Below are 22185 nucleotides of genomic sequence, written 5' to 3'. Positions count from 1 at the left end.
ATTGCCGCCAGAACCCCTAAAATTGATTCCATCTTGAAGAGACGTGGTGGGAAAGGGGCAATTGTTGTTCAAGCCACTCGGTGAGGCAGCACTTATTTAATGATTGAGCGATTGCTTGAACTAAAACCGTTTCTTATAGATATGGCGAACCCTCAGGTAACCCTAAATGGAGGTCAATGGACACAGGTGGCTGAATTGAAGGAATTGCTTAATCACCCATTTACCATGACTAAAAAATTACAAAGCTGGGGATTTAACTCCTGTCATTTTCATAAGGGAGTGGAAGAACTTGCTATTTTGCCTATCGCAAAGAGGAGGTTTAATCGCAGATGGCATTTCTGCTTCAATGAAAATTCTTCTGGCAGCTGTTTATGTGGACCCAAGTCATCGTATACTGTTTGATGATTAACAGCTTACTAAAGGAAAAGAAGCTTTTTGTGAGGATGAGCTGCTACAGGACTGCCAGGCGCAAGAGGACTTGGGTCCTGACAGTGCTACTGCTGCCGTATCTTCATCCTCATCAGATGAGGAGTTTAACTTTGACAAGTATTTGGATGACATGGAGCAGGCAAAGCGTTGCCGCAAGGAAAAAGATTTCACTCCGACTCCTATAGCAGCAGATTGACCAGATTTCAGTGAAATGTTTCACTTGCTCTCAAAGAAATAGAAAAATTCAACTGATCATCAAAACTGACTGTGCATGAGGCAATTCCTTTATACACAGAAATTTAGAGATCTTGCCCATGTGGTTACGGCTTTGCCTCCAACCCAAGTTACTGTAGAGAGGTTGTTCCCTAGCCTTACAATTATTAGGTCAGATTTGAGGTCATCTGCGAAGGAGGATCTGATGGAGGCAATTCTATTTCTTACAACAAATTCATAGACCGCACAAATGTTATTTACTATGTTTTTAGGTTTTTTTTGTTGAAATCTGTTTTTTGCCACTTACATTGTTTATTACATAGTGTGTGTGTGTGTGTGTGTGTGTATGTATATATATATGTATATATATATAATATATATATATATATATATATATATAATATAATTTTCTAAAGTTGCATTCCAATAAATATATTTTATCTAAATATTTTGATTATTGTATCATCAAAATGATTAAATGTCTGATGTTCACATTGTACTACAATACATTTTTCACTTAAATATAAGCAATATATGTGGGAGTCGGAGTTGGAGCAAGGGAAACTGAGGAGTCGCAGGTTTGGCTTACCGACTCCACAGCCCTGGCTACTGGTTCTTCCTTCATTACTTGTCTTGCTGGTCAGTGTCTATGGCTGCTTTCACACTACGTCTTTTTAACATGCGTCCTGAATGTTTTTTTGCTGCAAAAGCGGATCCTGCTTTTACAGCAAAAAATGCATGCAAACGCATGTGTTACTTTGCAGGATCCTGTCACTGGATGTTTAGGGGCGGGCATTGGAGTCATGTGATCGGGAGTGAGGGGAACTAAACGTGCCAGACTGGGAGCCGGCTTCTGACAGCTGCGAGGCTCGTAACCAAGGTAAACATCGGGTATACTTGCTTGGATACCCGATATTTACTTTGGTTACAAGCGTCTGCAGCTGCTAGGAGCCGGGCTCCCTGCACACGTTACCAACGTAAACATCGGGTAACTAAGATAAGTGGTTACCCGATATTTACCTTGGTTACGAGTGTCCGCAGCTCTCAGGTGGGGGAGAGACAGAGAGGGAGGAGAGAGAGGGGGAGAGAGACTGATCACGGAGGCTGGTTTCTGGGCATGCTCAGTGGAGCAAGCAGGATCCTGTCTATCAGCACGCCAGCGTTCACATGCATTTGCGTGCTGTTTAGTCAGGATCCAGCAATTTGCAGAAGTTGGACGCAGCTCAAAAACGCTACAAGTAGCGTTTTTGAAAGATGTTAAAAAACTGCAAGTCGCTGGATCCTCACTATAACGCACGCAAACGCAGGTGAACGCATGTTAACGCGAGTCCATTGCAAATGCATTGAAATGAAAACTCATTTGCACTGGATCCGTTTCTGCGTTAAACGTTCAGGACGCATGTTAAAAAGACGTAGTGTGAAAGCAGCCTATCCGGATTGTGTACAGACACAGTAGAAGGTCGGAGCCTGTACGCTGATCAGTGCAGTCGCCTCATACAAGACCTCCCCGTTTTGTTTGCTGATCACACTTTAGTAGGGCAGTATTTTTGATGAATTGGTTGTGGGCCTATAACAAAGGCAGGACCTACTAAAATAAAAGCATAGATGGTCTCCCTGTGGTTGCCAGTGTAATCACCTTATAGCCATTTGTAACACTTCTGGCACTATAGGCAAAGGTCTGTTTTTGCCGCTAGCCAGTAATTTCCTCTGCCATAGCTGTGCAGCGGATATGTAGCATTTGGGTATGACCGACAGGGGCAGAGATTTGTTGTTCGGCATTTGCCTTTTCCAGTTCCCTGTGTGTGTGTGACATTATAAGCATCTTCCGAGACTCACCACTATAAATTGACATGTACTGATTTCTCCAATGTCCACAGCGAACATGCCCGTATACTGGCCACAAATATTAGATAGCTGTTGGCCAAACTGTTAGCGGAACCCCCCCCCCATGAGCAACAACCATCAGCTTGCCAGAGCCTTTCTGTGTTGTCCGAGGGGGGGGCCACTGTCAGATACCGCTGGCGGTGGCTTATGTGCCCAGATGTTGAAATTCCAATGGTCCTTGCATGTGACACAATGTATAAATATAATATGAATGGTGATTCTGTAACACAAGGACGGCTGCGCTCTGCTAGAGAGGACGCCATGGGCCAGGAGACTCAGATTTGACTCACACTGGTTCCTGAGGCATTGCGAGACGCCCCCATCTCGCCCATTATAATTCAGTGGCACCGTGTATACGCTTCTGTAGAAGCCCGATCACTGAGCTGGCAATGTATGCTTTTTGACATCCTACGCTCGGTGCACATTCTTTTTTTACTCTGGACGTTTGTTCTTTCATTTATTTTTGTTAGTTTTTTGTTACCTCTTTGGTGTATGAGGGGAGGTCACACCTGCTGCTTGTGCTGTGTATGCTCAGGACCCTATGACTGCTCCTCTGTGAGCCAAGGAGACTGCGAATGCTTGGAATAACAAGAGCATGAGGTCACATCTCGGGAGCAGATGACGTGGGGTTTCCAGCTTTGGATTACAGCCTTTCACTCATCCCATTAGCAATAAAGTGTAAAGTGATCAACCGATATTAAATGTGCAGCGTATTTGGAAGCTCTTTACCTTCATTTGTAAGATTAAGTCTTACATTTTGGGCTTTTCTTACTTTTTTTTTTTTTTTCTTTTTGTAGAGCTGATGTTAGCGCATTTTCGCTAATGTATGTTTGTACTTTTGGATTTTTGGCAGAAATGTATCTATTTTTGACATTCAGAAATATACAAGTGTTCTGCACGCTGATTATCCCAAAACCATGGACAGAAGTTATCCAGCACTTTTTTTAATCTGATGGTTTATCCTCAGGACAGGAGGCCAAAATCACATCTGTGTGGTCAGAGACTTCCCAACTGCATTATTTAGCCGAGCTCCTAAAAGTGCTACCGCCATTTATTCTTTGCATCGGATTCGGGCTGATTTGTTTCCAGATGTCGTTCTTTCTATTATGCTGCTGCAGGGTAATATAACGTTGGCCCAATCACTTGAATGGGACATGGCTGCCATAAAATTACTGAGCATGCCTGAACTGGCCTAAATCTGAGGGAGGCACAAGCACCGCTGCGACTCAAAAAAAAAAAAAATCAGCGGAGTAGACAACCAATCCCCTAAAGATCGAATAGTAGTGATGGTTTCTGTGTGTTTTTTGTTTTTTTGTTCTCTACGTCTGTATTGCCTCTTTAAAGCCACTAGCAGGGACCACACACGATGTGTAAGGCTACTTTCACACATCCGGTTTGAGCCCTGCGGCTCAATCCGGCTGTGAAAACTATGCAACGGATGCGGTGAAAACACCGCATCCTTTGCATAAGTTTTTACATGCGGACGGTCCGGTTTTTTCCAGTTGCGGCATGCTACTGAGCATGCGCAGTGGAAAATACCGCATGCGGCGACCGGATGCGTTTTTTTTCCGCATCGCGCCGCATCCGGCCTCCATAGGGATGCATTGAAAAATGCGCCGCAGCGGCCGGATGCGGCGCGATGCGGTGTTTTTTGCCGGAGCAAAAAACGTTGCAGGGAACGTTCGATCCGGCCGCCGCATCGGCTACATCTGCCGCATGCGGCAAAAACCGGACCGAACGCAAGCCCCTGTGGCACAATGCGGCACTAATGTAAGTCAATGCAAAAGAACCCGCAATCGGCGTTACAAAAGCCGGTTGCGGTTTTTCTGCAGAACGCCGTATTGTGCCGCAGAGCAAAAATCCGGATGTGTGAAAGTACAAGCCAGAGGTTTCTCTCCCCTCTGCAGCAGTGATCAGGCAATACCCCGGGACTTCGGGCCAGACTGCAACAAGTTGACAGATTCATTTCCATGAAAAGGGATTTGCTTCCCTGTGTATTCTCTATTCCCGCTGTGAGCTTAGTTCACTGAACTTTCCTTTTGTTTTTGCAGCTTAGCAAAGAGGGAGGCATCGGCGAGCTTCACTAGGCCCGCGGGCATTAAACTGGTTGTGTCCTTCCTGCTGTAAAAGTTGAATATGATCAATGCAAAAAAAGTGTCTGTGATTGGGTCATTATTAGAGTGTCTTTATGGGTGACTAGGGCTGAATTAGCATTTTGATATCGCTTATATAAAGCTCTGTTCTCATTGGTGTCATGTCATTTTTCATTTGTTTTGCAATCGATCCCTTTGATGTAACAGAGCTGCTCGGGGTTCCTATATTTTCACCTAAAATAAGCCAGGGCTTGTGACTGACTGGCAAATGCACTGGGATCAGAGCCTTACACTATATACAATGCGTTTGTTTTTTTGTTTTTTTTTTGTCTCGATGCAAATTTTGACACAATTCTGCATTCATATCTTTATGCTAGCAAAGTCAATGAGAATTCTGAAGTTCTGTGTGCACATTGCTTATTTTTTCCTTTGCAGATTTGGTGCAGAGAAAAATCTTTTGCACGCCAAATTGTATGAATCAATATTAACATTATTAATCATTAAAATACATAAAACCGAATGGATCCACCCAGGTGACGGATGGAATAAATATGTGGAACCTGGCACCTATAGACAATTATATATTGGACCTATATTCATAGGCATACAAAAATATATATTCCTAAACTGAATAGAACTACATGCATCAAAGAAAATCCCTATAAGTTGTTATAAAAGGTGTATAATATCATGAAATTCACATGTGTGAAGGGGACATATAACATTAGCCATTCATTTAGAGCACATGTAGTAGTATTACCAATGGTGCAGATAAGTAGTGGTGCGACGGCCTCCTACAGACACACTGACGCGCGTTTCACAGCTACCGTGCGTCGTCCAAAGCATCGTAACTGCGAAACGCGCATCAGTGTGTCTGTGGGAGGCTGTCGCACCAGCACTGTAGCTGAAAAGCGCATCAGTGTGTCTGTGGGAGGCCGTCGCACCAGTACTTGTCTGGACCATTGGTAATACTACTACATGTTCTCTAAATGAATGGCTAATGTTGCTTTTTGTATATACTGTAGATATGTCCCTTCACGCGCGAATATATGGTATTGTATACCTTTTATAACAACTTAGAGATTTTCTTTGATGCACATAGGGTCATCCATATACGTATTGTGGTTTTGGTGTTGCAGAAAATAATCTGCAGCATGTCAATTGTTGGTGCATTTTCTTCGTGCATTTTTTTTTTTTTTTTTTAGTCCTTCCACCAATTGATTACATTAAAGAAAAGGCATGGCAACAAAAACGTATGTGGGGTTTTTTGTGCTTTTTTTTTTTTTTTTTTTTTTTCCCTGCCACAAGATTTGATGCAAAAAATTTCTGCACCAAATCTGCAGCATGTGTACATAGCCTTAGGCTGCGTTCACACCTCCGGTTTTAGCAGAGCCGGCCAATCCGGCTCTAAAACCTATGCAACGGATGCGTCGACAATACCGCATCCTTTGCATACGTTTTTTACATGCGGCCCGTCTGTTTTTTGCCGCTTGCGGCAGGCTACTGAGCATGCGCAGTGGAAAAAACGGATGCGGTTTTTGCCACAGGACACCGCATGCGGCGTCCATAGGCATGCATTGCAAATTGCGCTGCATCGGCTGTATGCGGCGCGATGCGTTACGTTTTTTGCCGGACAAAAAACGTGCCAGGCAACGTTCCATCCGGCTGCCGCATCGGCTAATCTGCCGTATGCAGCAAAAAACCGATGGAACGCAGGCCCATGCAGCACAATACGGCACTAATGTAAGTCTATGCAAAAAAAACGCAACCGGCGGCAAAAAAAAAGGTTGCGTTTTTTCTGCAAAGCGCCAGATTGTGCCGCACAGGAAAAATCGGAGGTGTGAAAGCAGCCTTAGAGAGTTTAATTTGTTTGTGGTCAGCGAATGTGCTGGTTGTCACTGATTGCTGGTGATGGGGATGAGACTATGGAGCTGCAGGCAGTATATCACTTAATCTTATGTAAAGCGAGTTTAGGCTAAAATGGGTTGTGAAAAAGGAAAAATAAATATTGGATCCTTACAGCATCCTTTACGCTATCCTATATTTAATATATTATTATAATATGGCATCCTATTATGTTTTGCAGGTTGATTGCCGGATGTCTGACGTGTGACGCATGAGCGTTTCTGGACTTTACATTGGTTTAGTGCATCTACTGGAACACTTGTAGCAGCTGTAAATCCGTATACAGCTGAGGAGCAAGGTATGTCACATTCAGCCGGGACGCTCTGTTACTGCAATATTCACTGACTAATTCTGTATGTACAGCATGAAGCTGCAATATATTCCATTTACCAATGTAAACTTACAATAGTCAACAGCTCATTGCTAATCCCTGCCTAACCGACCCTATCTAGTAGCATACATTAAGAGCTCTTTAGTAAAGATATTTGTACAGCTCTTTTATAATATGCTAATGAGGCCAGGGACTAGTCCCAAGGGTGTTACTGTCCCCGACTAGTCCACCCTCTTAGCATGGTAGCACGACCACAGGGGCGTTCTAACATGCTACTCAATGCTGCATCACCAGCGATGACGTGCGTACCTGCGTCTGCTGTTCAGAAGTCCCTGGAACGTGTGGTCATGTGCACTAGACCTCACTGAAGCTGGGACACATACACCTAAGTTCATACTGCATATGACCGGAAGTGCCGGGGACTTCTGAACAGTGGAGACAGCGGACGCAGGTATGCACATCACCGCTAGTGATGCGTCATTGAGTAGCATCTTAGCACACCCCCATGCTAAGAGGGCGGACTAGTCGGGGGAAGTAACGCCCTTGCAACTAGTCCCTGGACTCATTAGCATATTATGAAGAATCTTTAGAAATCCTGTTTATAAAGATGTCTTTATCTATGCCACTAGATACAGGAACGGTTAGGTAGGGATTGGAAATATGCACCCAGCACTGCTTGTGGTTCTGTGTGCATGTTGCACCTGATAGGTTCACTTTATTATGTACATGAAAGGGGTGTTTCCAGTGTGAGACATGTAGATCAGGAGAGCAGATGGTCAGCCATTACATGTCTCGCTGGTAAAGCCACCTTCATTTATGACCAGCTCTGAAAGCAGATTATCAGGGAGATCTATGTCCGACCCATAGATCTTAACAGCTCATTTATATATTAAGGGAAACTGGGATTTCTTGTTACATTTTTACAAAGTCTATTTTGTTTTTCTTCTTATTGCGCTGGCCACAGTGCTTTCTAAGAGGTGGGTATAGCTTAGCAGGAGGCCAACTAGAGGGCATACCCCCTCTACAAAAAAAAAAAAAATTTTTTTTTTTTTAAATAAAATCACATTTTTTCTTAATTGCTTGGAATTGGCAGCACAAGTTCTAAGAGATATACTAAATAATTGCTGATAGAGATTCTCCATTCCTGGTGCACAGAGATCCCAAATTCAGAGGTGCACGTGTGTGTTTCACCCCCCACCGTAATAAATGTGGCGTATCTTAATCCAGGCTTTGTGAAGTGGAGTGTGCTACAAAACTGCTCTCTACCAGCCATAGCGTCTTATTTCTCATCTCCTTCACCGTATAAGTTCTTGTTTTATGTGTGAGAAATTGTATTTCTATTTTCTTTTTATGCACTTTTTTTTTTTTTTTTTTTTTTAATTGCGATCACCTGAACATTTATGAATGGTCTGTTTAACCCCTTAACGACCCATGACGTACTAGATACGTCATGGATCGTGTCCCGGTAAACCCCGCCCCCTGCCGGCGGGCGGCGGCGAGACGCGCACATATCAGCTGTTATCAACAGCTGATATGTGTGCCTGATAGCCGCGGGTGGAATCGCTTCCACCCGCGGCCATTAACCCCTTACATTTCGCTGCCAAAGTCTTGGCAGCGATATGTATATGGGCGCCGCCATGACAGTGACTTACCCCGCCTCCGCCGGAAGTCACGTGACATGATCACGTGACTTTCGGCGGTTGCCATGGTAGCACAGGGTCATGTGATGATGCCTGTGGCTAACATGAGTCACTTCCTCTCAATGCCGGAATACAGCCGGCATTGAAAGTGAAGCAGCAAATCTGCAGTTCTCAGCTCTGTAGCTGAGATCTGCAGATTGTGCAAAGCGATCGGATTGCTGATCGCAATAGCCCCCTAGGGGGACTAGTAAAATAAAAAAAAGTAAAAAAAAAAGTTTTAAAAAATTAAAAAAACCTAAAAGTTCAAATCACCCCCCTTTCACCCCATTGAAAATTAAAGGGTTAAAAAAATAAAAAATACACACATTTGGTATCGCCGCGTTCAGAAATGCCCAATCTATCAAAATATAAAATCAAAAAATCTGATCAGTAAACGGCGTAGCGGCAAAAAAATTCCAAACGCCAAAATTACGTTTTTTGGTCGCCGCAAATTTTGCGCAAAATGCAATAACAGGCGATCAAAACGTAGCATCTGCGCAAAAATGGTACCGTTAAGAACGTCAGGTCGAGACGCAAAAAATAAGCCATCACTGAGCCTCAGATCCTGAAAAATGAGAACGCTACGGGTTTTGGAAAATGGCGCAAAACGTGCGCCACGTTTTTCGGACAAGCTTGTGAATTTTTTTTAACCCCTTAGATACAAGTAAACCTATACATGTTTGGTGTCTATAAACTCGCACCGACCTGAGGCATCATACCCACACATCAGTTTTACCATATAGTGAACACGGTGAATAAAATATCCCAAAAACTATTGTACAATCCCACTTTTTTTGCAATTTTTCCGCACTTGGAATTTTTTTGCCGTTTTCCAGTACACTATATGGTAAAACTTATGGTTTCATTTAAAAGTACAACTCGTCCCGCAAAAAACAAGCCCTCATATGGCAAGATTGATGGAAAAATAAAAAAGTTACGCCTCTCGGAAGAAGGGGAGCAAAAAACAAAAACGCAAAAACGGAAAGTGCCCGGGGGCTGAAGGGGTTAATTCCTGGTTTTATGGTGGTTCAAAATTAAACACGCGATTTTTTTTTTTTTTTTTTTTTTTTTTTTTTTTTTTACTATTGATGTATCACACTGAATAACAATTGTTTAATTTAGGATTGAGGATCCTGCATTTGTAAGAATCCCCCCCCCCCCCCCATAGTATGAGATATGAGTAATAATGTGTTGTATACTGCATTTTTAAATGTTGTACCAGAGACTTCTCCTATGGGGAAGGGAAGACAGCGTAGCGCTAATCTAAGCGTAGAAGCAGGTGCTACAATGGAAATGGATTAAATTGTCCTTGCCGATCGGAAAGTGCATAAAGCGTATTTCACGCCTGTCTGCCTCGGCAAGGTGTACCAGGCCAGGTATGCTGCTCCCACGGAAATGTCTGTATACATAGAAATTTATTTATTTTTAATTTTTATTTTTACCTGATGAAAGCCATGCATTGCTGAAACGCGTTGTAATTAATTTTTACAAGCATCAGTAAAACGTTTTATTTTGGATATACTATCACTGGTTCCTGGGAGCGCTGTTCAGAATTATATTCTCTCGTTTCATTGGATTTTTAAATGTAGTATTTTATTTTATTCTTTCGTTTTACATTTATTAGGATTTATTAGTATAGAACTTTTAAAGTCTCATCTTTTTAAATGGGTAAAATTCTCAAATGCTTGTATAGACAGGCAACTTGCCTTTATCATAGACCCTCTTAATTTTCAAGTCTAACTGGATTTTGAAATTCTATTGTTTATTGCTGGTTTCCTAGGTTACCAGCCACTTCAGTATATCAGAGGTGGCCGGTCTCCTAGGCAACAAGCGCAGCTCTTGCAAGCTCTTTGCTTTCGAGCTTGTAAGTGCTGCTGTAAAGCTGGCTGGATCATTGGGTTTGACCATGTGCTCTCCTCTGATCTTGCAGTAGAAAGCTGCCTGTTTGGGCCTACATACCCTGCTCCTGCACCCAATCTGTACGTTCCCTGGCAAACCAGAAGCAGGGAGGTAAGGTAGCGGTGCGCTCAGAAGATAAATGTGACAACCCCTTGACGCTTATAACATGTTATCAATCTCTTGGCTGCTAATACATTATGGCTTGTGTCTCAGTGACAGTTTGTGACCTAAAGCTGGTGTCACACATAACGACGACGACAACGACGTCGCTGCTACGTCACCATTTTCTGTGACGTTGCAGCGACGTCCCGTCGCTGTCGCTGTGTGTGACATCCAGCAACGACCTGGCCCCTGCTGTGAGGTCGCCGGTCGTTGCTGAATGTCCAGCTTCATTTTTTGGTCGTCACTCTCCCGCTGTGACACACACATCGCTGTGTGTGACAGCGAGAGAGCGACGAAATGAAGCGATCAGGAGCCGGCACTGGCAGCTGCGGTAAGCTGTAACCAGCGTAAACATCGGGTAACCAAGGGAAGACCTTTCCCTGGTTACCCGATGTTTACGCTGGTTACCAGCCTCCGCCGCTCTTGCTGCCAGTGCCGGCTCCTGCACTGTGACATGTGGCTGCAGTATGCATCGGGTAATTAACCCGCTGTATACTGTAGCAAGGAGAGCAAGGAGCCAGCGCTAAGCAGTGCGCGCGGCTCCCTGCTCTCTGCACTGTGACATGTAGCTGCAGCACACATCGGGTTAATTAACCCGATGTGTACTGTACCTAGGAGAGCAAGGAGCCAGCGCTAAGCGCGGCTCCCTGCTCTCTGCACATGTAGCGACGTTATGATCGCCGCTTCTGCTGTGTTTGACAGCTAAGCAGCGATCATAACAGCGACTTACAAGGTCGCTGTTACGTCACCGAAAATGGTGACATAACAGCGACGTCGTTGTCGCTGTCGCTTAGTGTGACACCAGCTTAAGAGCACGCTTACTAAGCCCTGTGGTCTTTTCTGTGACCCCCAAGGATGAGCCTCAGTCTCCGAAGTCTCATTTTGATTAGTCAGCGTCATGAGCTGATGCAATCAAATAGTGTTAAACAGCTTTGATCTGTAGGATAGGGCGGCAATATCAAGATGGTGGGAATCTGACACCCAGCACCCCCACCGATCCGGTATAATCGCTCCAGCTCTTATTATAATGAATAGGAGCTGAGCCGTTCCTGCTGAAACAAGCTGATTGGTGCGAGGTGCTGTCTAGGACCCCCCCCCTCCAATTCCTGACTTATCCTCAGGATAGATCCTCAATATCCTATGCATAGACAACCCCTTTGAGGAGTTAAGTCAATAGTGATTTTGTTAGTAAGTAATTAAAAAAAATACCAAACATTATTGCCTTGTAATTATTCATACAAATATTGATTTGTGTCCAAGCCCTCGGGCCCAGTTTACTTGCACTGTCGTAAGTTCCTGCTAACAACATTTTGCCGTGTAAGAGTAGACCCGGTACATAGATAATAAATAAAAATATATATATTATAAATATATATATATTATAAATATATAAAATATTATTCCCTATAATGAATGGAGCCGTAATTTGTATGACACCCGTTTGCTAAAAAGCCAAAAAGGGAGCTGTTCTGTGATAAAGGGAGAGAATGAATGGTAACCCTTTCACTGCATTCACATATCTGTCAGTCAGTGATTAAAGGGCCAGCTGCACATCCCCAGACCAGAACCCAACAGCTTCATAGGCACATATAAGGATGCAAATTTGGGGCTGGAGACACTCAGTCTTAGGACATGTGACTCCGGCATTATATATAAATCCTCAGTTTCTTCTCACCAAACACTGGCTCGGATTCATTTTGCATCGGTAGAAGTTTGCAGGGCTTCACTTTAGGGTCCCATAACTGCTAACGTTCCAGGACCCATGGAGATCAATGTGGGATCTCCTCCCTGGAATATTAGTTTATCTGGTTTTCCTCTTTACTAGTATGTAGCCAGGTTATCTCTCTAAGGTATGGACTACATCACGCAAATGATATTAAACGAATGATTGAAAGGTGCCCATCCTCATGAATATTTGGTGCTGATCTTGATGCTGTGATTTTTATTTTTTTTTTGTTAGAGTTGGAAAAATTAAATCCTGTTTGTGCCATGGTTTTCATTGTGATGGCAGTTTTTACAAGTTGGTAGAGAAGGCCGTCTCCTCGTGTCTCCTGCCGATTCAGTGCAGATGCTCCAGCAGCTCCTGTCTGATCTTTGTCCCTTATCGGCATAAATGTAAACAATGTACAATGCCGTGACTCTGAGGCTACATTCACACGACTGTCCTGTTTTTGCGGTCCACAAAAAACTGTCTTTTTTTCACGGATGCATCCATGTGGCATACGTTCCGTTCCGATTACGGGCCATGTGGGAGCAGTGTGCCTTCCATTTATTTGCGGACAGCAATACACGGAAGTAGCTAGATAAATAGGGATAGATGGGTAGATAGATGGATAAATGGAGGAATGAATGAATAGAGGGATAGATAATAGATGAGAAAGATGTATATAATGTCCCACTCCTGAGCATTTTGTAATCTTGCACTGTAGTTAGCCAAAAAAATAAATTAAAAAAAAAAAAAGACGTGGGGTTCCCCCCCCTATTTTTTTGTAGCCTGCTCGGGTAAAGCAGATAGCTGCAGCCTGCAGACCACAGCTGGCAGCTTCACCTTGGCTGGTAATACAAAACCGAGGACACCCCACACTGTTATCTTAAGTAAATAATTTAAAAGAAAAAAACATGAGGTCCCCCCCCCAAATTGGATCACCAGCCAAGGTAAAGCTGACAGCTGTGGTCTGGTATTCTCAGACTAGGGAGGACCACGGTTCTTGGACCTTCCCCAGCCTAAGAATAGCAGGCCGCAGCCGCCTTTGAAGTGGCGCATCCATTAGATGCACCAATCCTGGTGCTTTGCACACAGCTCATCCCGATGCCCTGGTGCAGTGGCAAACTGGGTAATTTGGGGTTGATACCAGATGTGTAATGTCACCTGGCATCAATCCCTGTGGTTGTGATGTTACAGCATCTATCAGATACCCGACATCTCTAACCCAGTCAGTAATAATAATAAATAAAAACAAAAAAAAACACACAAATTTTTATTTGAGGAAAAAAAAAACTCCCAACACATTCCCTCTTTCACCAATTTATTGAAAAGAAAAAACAAATCCGTGTCCGGCGTAATCCAATAAGGAGGGGGGGGGGTCCCTCGACGATCCATACTCGCTGTCCCAGTCAATGAAGAAGGGAATGTTCCCCATTGACTTGAAGAGCAGTGTTAGTGAGCTAACATCATGAGGTCAGCCCAGGTCACTGCAGGGCATGACCAGCGCTGACTTCAGTAGGTTAGCTAGGTACATTACCTGCGGTGATGGAAGCAGCTGCACTCCTGACATTGGAGCTGGTCACTGACTTCTATGCCCGCCGCAATCTCAGATCACCTCTCGCGAGTGGCCCGTGACCTCACTGCTAGTCAGAGTCTCGGGTCGCCCACGAGAGGTGATGTGAGAACGCAGCTGTCAGTGAAGAGCGCTGACTTCAGGAGTTCATCACCGCAGTTAATGAACTTTACTAACCTCCTGACTGCAACGCTCATCATCCCCCATGGCTGCTCGCACTAAGTGTCGGCATATGCTGACACACTGAAGTGCGAACAGCCGCGGGGCTGGCGTGGCCGCGGGACACAGACTGCAGGGGCACCCGACGGAGGTCACACGGAAGTGCTTCCGTGTGGCTTCTGGGGACTTTGCCCATTGACTTGTATTGAGTCACGGTCCATTATTACGGAATAGATTAGGACATGTTCTATAATAACTGAACGGACATACGGGACCCGATGCGTTTTTAGTTTTTTTTTTTGTAGGATCAGACGCACACGGAAGTGCTTCTATGTGCCATCCGATTATACACAGAAGACAAAAAAAGATGGTCCTGTCCGTGGGTCCGCAAAAAACAGGAACTGACCAGGACAGACGGAACGGTCGTCTGAATGAGCTTTTATCGAAGGCTGAACTTAAAGGGGTGGTTCACTACCCTGCGGTAGTGGCAACATCACAGTAAAAATGATAGGGAAGGGTTTTTCTAAATACCTTGATCAGCCAATTCTGCCTGTGAGCGGCGCTATTGCAGACCACTCTTCCCCATGAATTGACCCCCGAGCTCCATGATCCATGGGATCCGATGATGTCACGCCAGTTGACCTGACATCACAGAGGGACCCAGTCTTCCTAAGTGACTGGGCTATGGGCGGCGTTTCACTACTCACAGCGCAGCATGTCGCGCGCTCTCCTTCACTGCCGCAAGCAGGAGCAATGCTGGGCTGTGATGAGCGGTGAAACTCTGCCTACAGCCCAGTCACTCAGGGAGCGCCTTTTATAAACACCTTGATCTGCCGGCCCCAGTCTGCCTGTAATGCTGTATATAAAGGCTCACTGGTGGTGGCTGCAGCTCATAAGGGAAAATCCTGGTGACAGGTTCCCTTTAAGAAAAGAGCGAATGGTCGGCGGTGTGAGCCGGCAAGAAAGTAATACTGTGTGAGAAGGACTATTAAGATTTCATTATTTTCTATTATTGGCTGTTCCCCAACTGCCCATACACTTAAAACGTCCAGGGTGGTCCGCCTGCTACTCTGCAATGTAGTTCTAAAATGTCATTACACAGTATAGATCAAGGGGAGCCGGCTGTCACACACAGCGCTTCCTCCAGCGATCATGTGATCATTAGATGCTGGGAAGGAGCAGGTGCTGCTGAATCTTACCAGACTGATCATCTGTTACACAGTTAAAGTAGGTAAAATGTAATTATTGAATTATTGAACACTTGACAATTTTCTATGTACCGTATTTTTTCTTTTATAAGACGCACCCCAAATTTGGAGGGAAAAAAAGGTAAAAAAAAAAATATGGGGTCCGTTTTATAATCTGCTGGTGTCTTACCAGGGAGGGGAGCCTGCAGAGGAGCGGGGGTCACAGGAGGCAGGTGCTGCTCTGTGCGGGGCCAGCGACGCGGGTGCTGCTTTGTGCGGGGCCGAGCAGGACGAAGCGGCCCGATCCAGAACAGCGTCGCACAGACCAGCAGCGTCGTCAGCACAGTGCACTGCTCGGAGCATCTCCCTGCCTCCTTTGACCCCTCTGCACAACCCCCCGTTAAGCTACATTCGGATTTTAAGACGCACCCCTCATTTTCAAAGTTTTGGGGGGAAAAGTGAGTCTTCTAATCCGAAAAATACGGTAAATACGTTTCTAAAGGTGTTATTGACGTGAATTTCTTACAAGATGTCTGTAATAACGCATCCAATCTACACAGGCAAATCAAACCATAGATGCCGATACATTTAGTGATGTGTAATAATGAGCAATGACAGGGGAAAAAGTATTGAATACACTTACTGAAATCTATTTAATACTTCAAACAAAAGCCTTTGGTGTTGACAGCTTTCAGATACTTCCTATATCGAGAAACTAGTCCCATGCATTGCTCAGGCAGGATTTTTGGTCCAATTTGCCCCACAATCACTGTTCAAATCCTGAAGGTCCAGTGTTCTCCTTCAATGATCTCTTGAGCTTTAGTTCCTTCCAGAAATTTTCTATTGGATTCCGCTCAGCTGATTGGCTGGGCCATTCTAGCAGCTTTATTTTTTTTTTTTTTCTTGGAAGCCAATTGAGTTTCCCTGGCTGTGTATTTGGGATCATTGTCTTGGTGAAATGTCCACCCCTGGCTTCATCTTCATCATGCTTTTAAGATGGCAGCAGATTTTTTTTTTATCAAGAATGTCTCTACATTTGTCCATTCATCCTTTCTTCAGTTGTATGACGTTTGCCAGTGCTGTATTCTGAAAAAACAGCTCCACACCATGATGTTCCCACCTCCAAACATCACTGTGTATGGTGTATTTGGGGTGATATGCAGTGCCTTTTGACCTCCAAATATGGTGCGTATCATGGCATCCAAAGAGCTCAATTTTGGTCTCATCTGACCAGACTATGTTCTCCCATTATTTCACATGCTTGTCCAGATGTTGTTGAGCAAACTTTAAATGCACTTGAACATGCGTTTTGAGTCTTGTGTGGTGAGCGTCCATACAGGCCATGGAGGTTGAATGCATTACTTATTTTCTTTGAAACAATTGTACCTGCTGATTCCAGGTCTTTCTGTAGCTCTTCACAGGAGGTCCTTGGCTCTTGGACAATTCATGTGATAATGCTTTATACTCTTCAGTCTGAAATCTTGCAGAGAGCACCTGGTCGTGGTCTGTTTATGGTGAAATTATGTTCCATCCACTTCCAGATTACGGCCCCAACAGTGCTCAGTGGAACCTTCAGTAGTTTAGAAATTCTTCTATAACCAATGACATCAGTACGCTTTGCAACAATGTTGTGACTGTCTGGAGATCGCTCACTGGTTTCACCTATTGTGGGATGTTTCTTGTGTGGCACCTTGGTAATGAGACACCTGTTTATATGCCATTAGTTGAACCAGCTTATATTATTTTTCACCAAGCGGCAGGATTGCTTTCTAATTACTGATAGATTTCAGTTGGTGTCATGACTTTCCATGGCTTTTTGCACCTTTTCCTTCATGTGTTCAATACTTTTTCCCTATGTCATTTCCCATTATTACATATATCTTAACCCCATTACGACCGCGTTACGTTTTAAAACGGCACTAAAAAAGGGTACTTATTCCTTTCTGCCGTTTTAAAACGGCGGTCGGAAAAAAGGGTCTAGCGCCCCCCAGAGTCAGAAAATTTCCGGGGTCTCAGCTGCCGGGGGTAGCTGAGACCCTGGAGATCATGATTCGGGCCGGTTTTTCCGGTCCCCGCTCACCTGATGACCGGTATACACCGTATACCGATCATCAAGTTATAGTAAATGACCGCGCCGGTAAAAAATCATTTATCTCCCATCTGGCATGATCAAACATGCCAGATGGGAGATAAATCTTTTTCCCGGTTCCCTCCGGTCCCCTCGGTATCCCCAAAGTGCCCCCCCCGACCCCCAACCCCCTCCCGAAAATCCAAGATGGCCGCGCGCACCGGCGATCACAGCAGCGCGCCGGCCGCATTTCCACTGTTCCTATGGTTTCTGTCGTATGTGCCATAACACATACGACAGAAACCTGCTCCCTAGGCCCTGCCGGGTCCCCCCCTACCCCCCCCTGGTGTCCCCCGGTGTCATACATACCGGAGCGCTGATCCCCCGCGGCCCCCTCCTCCTTCTCTGCAGACGCCGGTCACATGTGCCGAGCAGATGACAGCTTCCTGTGTTCAGGACGCTGGCTGCTGATGCTGCTCAGCACTGTGCAGCTGTGACCCGGGGAGGGTGGGTGCAGCTTTTTGCACCCACTCTCCTCAAATGGAGGGTCTGCCCTCCTAGAAAATGGGGGATACGTTCCCTGAACGTGTCCCCCATATTCTAGAAGGTCCAGAGGCGACGTGGGACATCCAAATGGATTATAGTGGATTTTTTTTTTCTTTTCAATAAATTGGTCAATCAGGGAATGTTTTGGGGAGTGTTTTTTCAAATAAATTTTTTTTTGTTGTCAATTTTTTTTCTTATTACTGTCAATTAGTTATGTCGGGTATCTGATAGACGCCGTGACATAACTAATTGCTGGGCTTGATGCCAGGTGACATTACACACCTGGTATCAACCCCATTCATTACCCCGTTAGCCAACGCACCAGGGCGCGGGATGAGCTGGGGCGAAGCGCCAGAATTGGCGCATCTAATGGATGCGCCACTTCTGGGGCGGCTGCGGCCTGCTATTTTTAGGCTGGGAAGAGTCCAATAACCATGGCTCTTCCCATCCTGAAAATACCAGACCCCAGCTGTCAGCTTCACCTTGGCTGGTGATCTAATTTGGGGGGACCCCACGTTTGTTTGTTTTTTTTAATTATTTATTTATAAATAATTAAAAAAAAAAAAACAGCTTGGGGAGCCCTCCAAATTGATCACCAGACAAGATGAAGCTGTCAGCTGTGGTTTGCAGGCTACAGCTGTCTGCTTTACCCTAGCTGGCTATCAAAAATAGGGGGGACCCCACGTCATTTATTTTAATTTTTTTTTTTTTTTTTTGGGCTAAATACAAGGCTAGGCATCCTTTAGTGTCACATGAAAGGCACTAAAGGGCGCCAGCTTAGAATATGCAGGGGGGTGGGACGTTATATATGTTTGACATCTATCCATTCATCCATTGTAGCATTTTACGCTGTGTGCCCACAATCAGGGTTTGCAGCGTTTTGGGCGCAGAGTGTTTTCCCTGCGTCCATAACGCTGCGTTGTGCAGTAGAAGCACAGTGGCAGGATTTTTAGAAATCCCGTGCCCACTGTGTTTCTTTTCTCCGCAGCATAAACCGACCTGTGGCGCAGCTTCCCAAGCCTCAGCATGTCAATTTATGCTGCGGAGATGAGTGTTCTTTGCAGGTAGAATAAAACTAAAGTCCACAGCAGCCTGAACCCAAATCGTGGGCATGGGCAGCTGCGTTCTCCCGTGGACAACACTCACATTTCTGCAGGAGGCTGACACTGTGTACTAGACGCCGTGTCGCTGGATCATGGCCACATAGCCTAAAAGCTACTTTACACGCTGCGATATTGGTCCCGATATCGCTAGTGTGGGTACCCGCCCCCATCTGTTGTGCGACACGGGCAAATCGCTGCCCGTGCCGCACAACATCGCGCAGACGCATCACACATACTTACCTGCCCGGCGACGTCGCTGTGACCGGCGAACCGCCTCCTTTCTAAGGGGGCGGTCCGTGTGGCATCACAGTGACGTCACTGAGCGGCCGCCCAATAGAAGCGGAGGGGCGGAGATGAGTGGCCGGAACATCCCGCCCACCTTCTTCCTTCCTCATAGCGGCCGGGAGGCAGGTAAGGAGAGGTTCCTCGTTCCTGCGGCGTCACACATAGCGATGTGTGCTGCCGCAGGAGCGACGAACTACATCGTTACTGCTGCAGTAACGATAATCGAGAATGGACCCCCATGTCACCGATGAGCGATTTTGCACGTTTTTGCAACGATGCAAAATCGCTCATCGGTGTCACACGCAGCAACATCGCTAATGCGGCCGGATGTGCGTCACCAATTCCGTGACCCTAACGACTCCGCATTAGCGATGTCGCAGCGTGTAAAGCCCCCTTAACAGTGAGAAATTTGTTGCTACAGCAACATTTTTGTGAAGTACCTGTGGATTCAAAATGCTTACTATACTCCTGAATAAAATCCTTGAGGGGTCCAGTTTCCAAAATGAGGTCACTTGTGGGGGGTTTCTGATGTATAGGTACCCAAGGGGCCCTGCTAATGTGACATGGTGCGCGCAATTTACTTCAACTTTTCCAAAATTCAAATGGTGCTCCTTCCATTCCAAGCCCTCCCATTTATCCAAACAAAGGTTTTTGGCCACATGTGTGGTATCCCTGCGCTCACAAGAAATTAGATAACAACCTGTGGGGTACACGTTTTGTTGTTGCCTCTTGAAAAAGTGAAAAATGTGTCGCTAAATCAACATTTTTGTGAAAAAAATGAAAATTTCAAATTCTGTGAAGTATTCGTGGATTCAAAATGCTCAATATACACCTAGATTAAAGCCTTGAGGGGTCTTATTTCCAGAATGGGGTCACTTGTGGGGGACCTCCACTGCTTAGGCACCTCAGGGGCTCTCCTAATGCAACATGGCGTCCGCTATTGATTCCAGCCAATTTTGCAGTCAAACTGCACTCCTTCTCTTCTGAGCCCTGTAGTGTGCCCAAACAGTTGATTTCCACCACATACAAGATATCAACAAACTCAGGAGAAATTGCGCAATAAATTTCATGGTGATTTATTTCCTGTTACCCTTGTGAAAAAAAAAGCTACCTGGTTGAAGTAACAATTTTGTGGTAAAATTTTATTTTTTTATTTTCATGGCTCAACGTTATAAACTTCTGTAAAGCACCTGGAGGTTCAGGGTACTCACCAAACATCAAGATAAATTCCTTGAGGGGCCTAGTTTCCAATATGGGGTCACTTGTGGTGTTTTTTTGCTGTTTACGTACCTTAGGGGTCCTCCAAATGCGACATGGTGCCTGCAATCTTTTTCAGCCAAATTTCCTTTCCAAAATTCAAATATTGCTCCTTCCGTTCCAAGCCCTCCCATTTCTCCAAACAAAGGTTTCAGACCACAAGTGAGGTATCACCGCGCTCATAAAAAAGTGGGTAACAAACGTTGGGGTCAAATTTTTGGAATTACCTCTTGAAAAAGTGAAAAAATTGATGCTAAAGCAACATTTTTGAGAAAAAAATGAAAATTTTCAATGTGACAACGTAACGTTATCAAAATCTGTGAAGTACTTGTGGATCCAAAATGCTCACTATACCCCTAGATAGAAGCCTTAAGGGGTCTAGTTTCCAAAATGGTGTCACTTGTGAGGGGTTTCTGCTGTTTAGGTACCTTAGCGGACATGTAAATGCAACATGGTGCCCGCAATCTATTTCAGCCAAATTTGCTTTCCAAAATTCAAATATTGCTCCTTCTGTTCCGAGCCCTCCCATTTGTCCAAACAAAGGTTTCTGACCACATGTGGGGTATTGGCGCGCTCATAAGAAAGTGGGGAACAAGTTTTGGGGTTCATTTTGTTGTGTTATTTCTTCTAAAAGTGAATAAATTTGGGGTAGAGCAACATTTTAGGTAAAATTTTATTTTTTGCTTTTTTTCATTCCACTTTGCTTTAGTTCCTGTGAAGCACCTGAAGGGTTAATAAACTTCTTGGATGTGGTTTTGAGTACTTTGAGGGGTGCTGTTTTGAGAATGGTGTCACTTTTAGGTATTTTCTGTCACTTAGGCCTCTCAAAGTCACTTCAAATGTGATGTGGTCCCTAAAAAAATGGTTTTGTGAATTTTGTTGAAAAAATGGGAAATTGCAGATGAACTTTGACCCCTTCTAACTTCCTAACCCCAAAACATTTTGTTTCAGAAATTGCGCTAATGTAAAGTAGACATGTGGGAAATGTTATTTATTAACTGTTTTGTGTGACATAACTCTCTGGGTTAAGGGCATAAAAATTAAAAGTTTGAAAATTGCAAAATTTTCAAAATTTTCATCAAATTTCCGATTTTTTCACAAATAAAAGCAAAAAATATCGTTCTAAATTTATAACTATCATGAAGTACAATATGTCACGAAAAAACAATGTCAGAATCACCGGGATCCGTTGAAGCGTTCCAGAGTTATGACCTCATAAAGTGACACTGGTCAGAATTGCAAAAAATGGCCTGGGCATTAAGGACAAAACTGGCTTCGTCCTTAAGGGGTTAATTTATGAACAGCTATAGTTTGATTTCTTTGCCTATGTGGATTGGATGGGTTGTTACCAACATCTGGTGAGAAATTCATTTCAATAGCGCCTTTAGGAATATATTTACTTGAGTATTAAACTAATCAAATATTTTCTATTTCACTTGCTTTATAAGACTGTATTTACTCTGTAACTGGGGCTTATATACAAAAGCCAGTTTCTGGGGGAAATCTGATGAAAGAAAAAACACTTAAATGTTGAAATGGCCCCCCCCCCCCCTAAAATTTTGAATGAATGGGGAAAAAAAGCCTCTGCCAGCCTGGTTACCAGCATCGCCCACATGAAGAAAATCCCCAAAAAATGTCTATTTTATTTAAGAATAATTGTAGCGGAAAGTGGAACAAAGTGTAAAATGTATTTTAGTCCATTGTTTT

At 44.4% G+C, this 22185-nt stretch overlaps 1 protein-coding gene across 1 annotated transcript in view; it reads left to right on the top strand.

Annotated features, from left to right (window-relative positions):
* The window catches only part of LARP4B (La ribonucleoprotein 4B), a 160937-nt gene that overhangs the window by 18938 nt on the left and 119814 nt on the right, over nt 1-22185 (top strand). Inside the window, exon 2 of the mRNA XM_075315469.1 lies at nt 6706-6822. The gene's annotated coding sequence lies outside the window, so the exon portion shown is untranslated. The remainder of the gene's footprint in view (nt 1-6705; nt 6823-22185) is intronic.

This window comes from Anomaloglossus baeobatrachus, chromosome 6, assembly GCF_048569485.1.
Source record: "Anomaloglossus baeobatrachus isolate aAnoBae1 chromosome 6, aAnoBae1.hap1, whole genome shotgun sequence".
Lineage (NCBI taxonomy): Eukaryota > Metazoa > Chordata > Amphibia > Anura > Aromobatidae > Anomaloglossus > Anomaloglossus baeobatrachus.
Note: the sequence above shows the minus strand (reverse complement) of the source record. Positions and strands in the feature narration are given on the sequence as shown.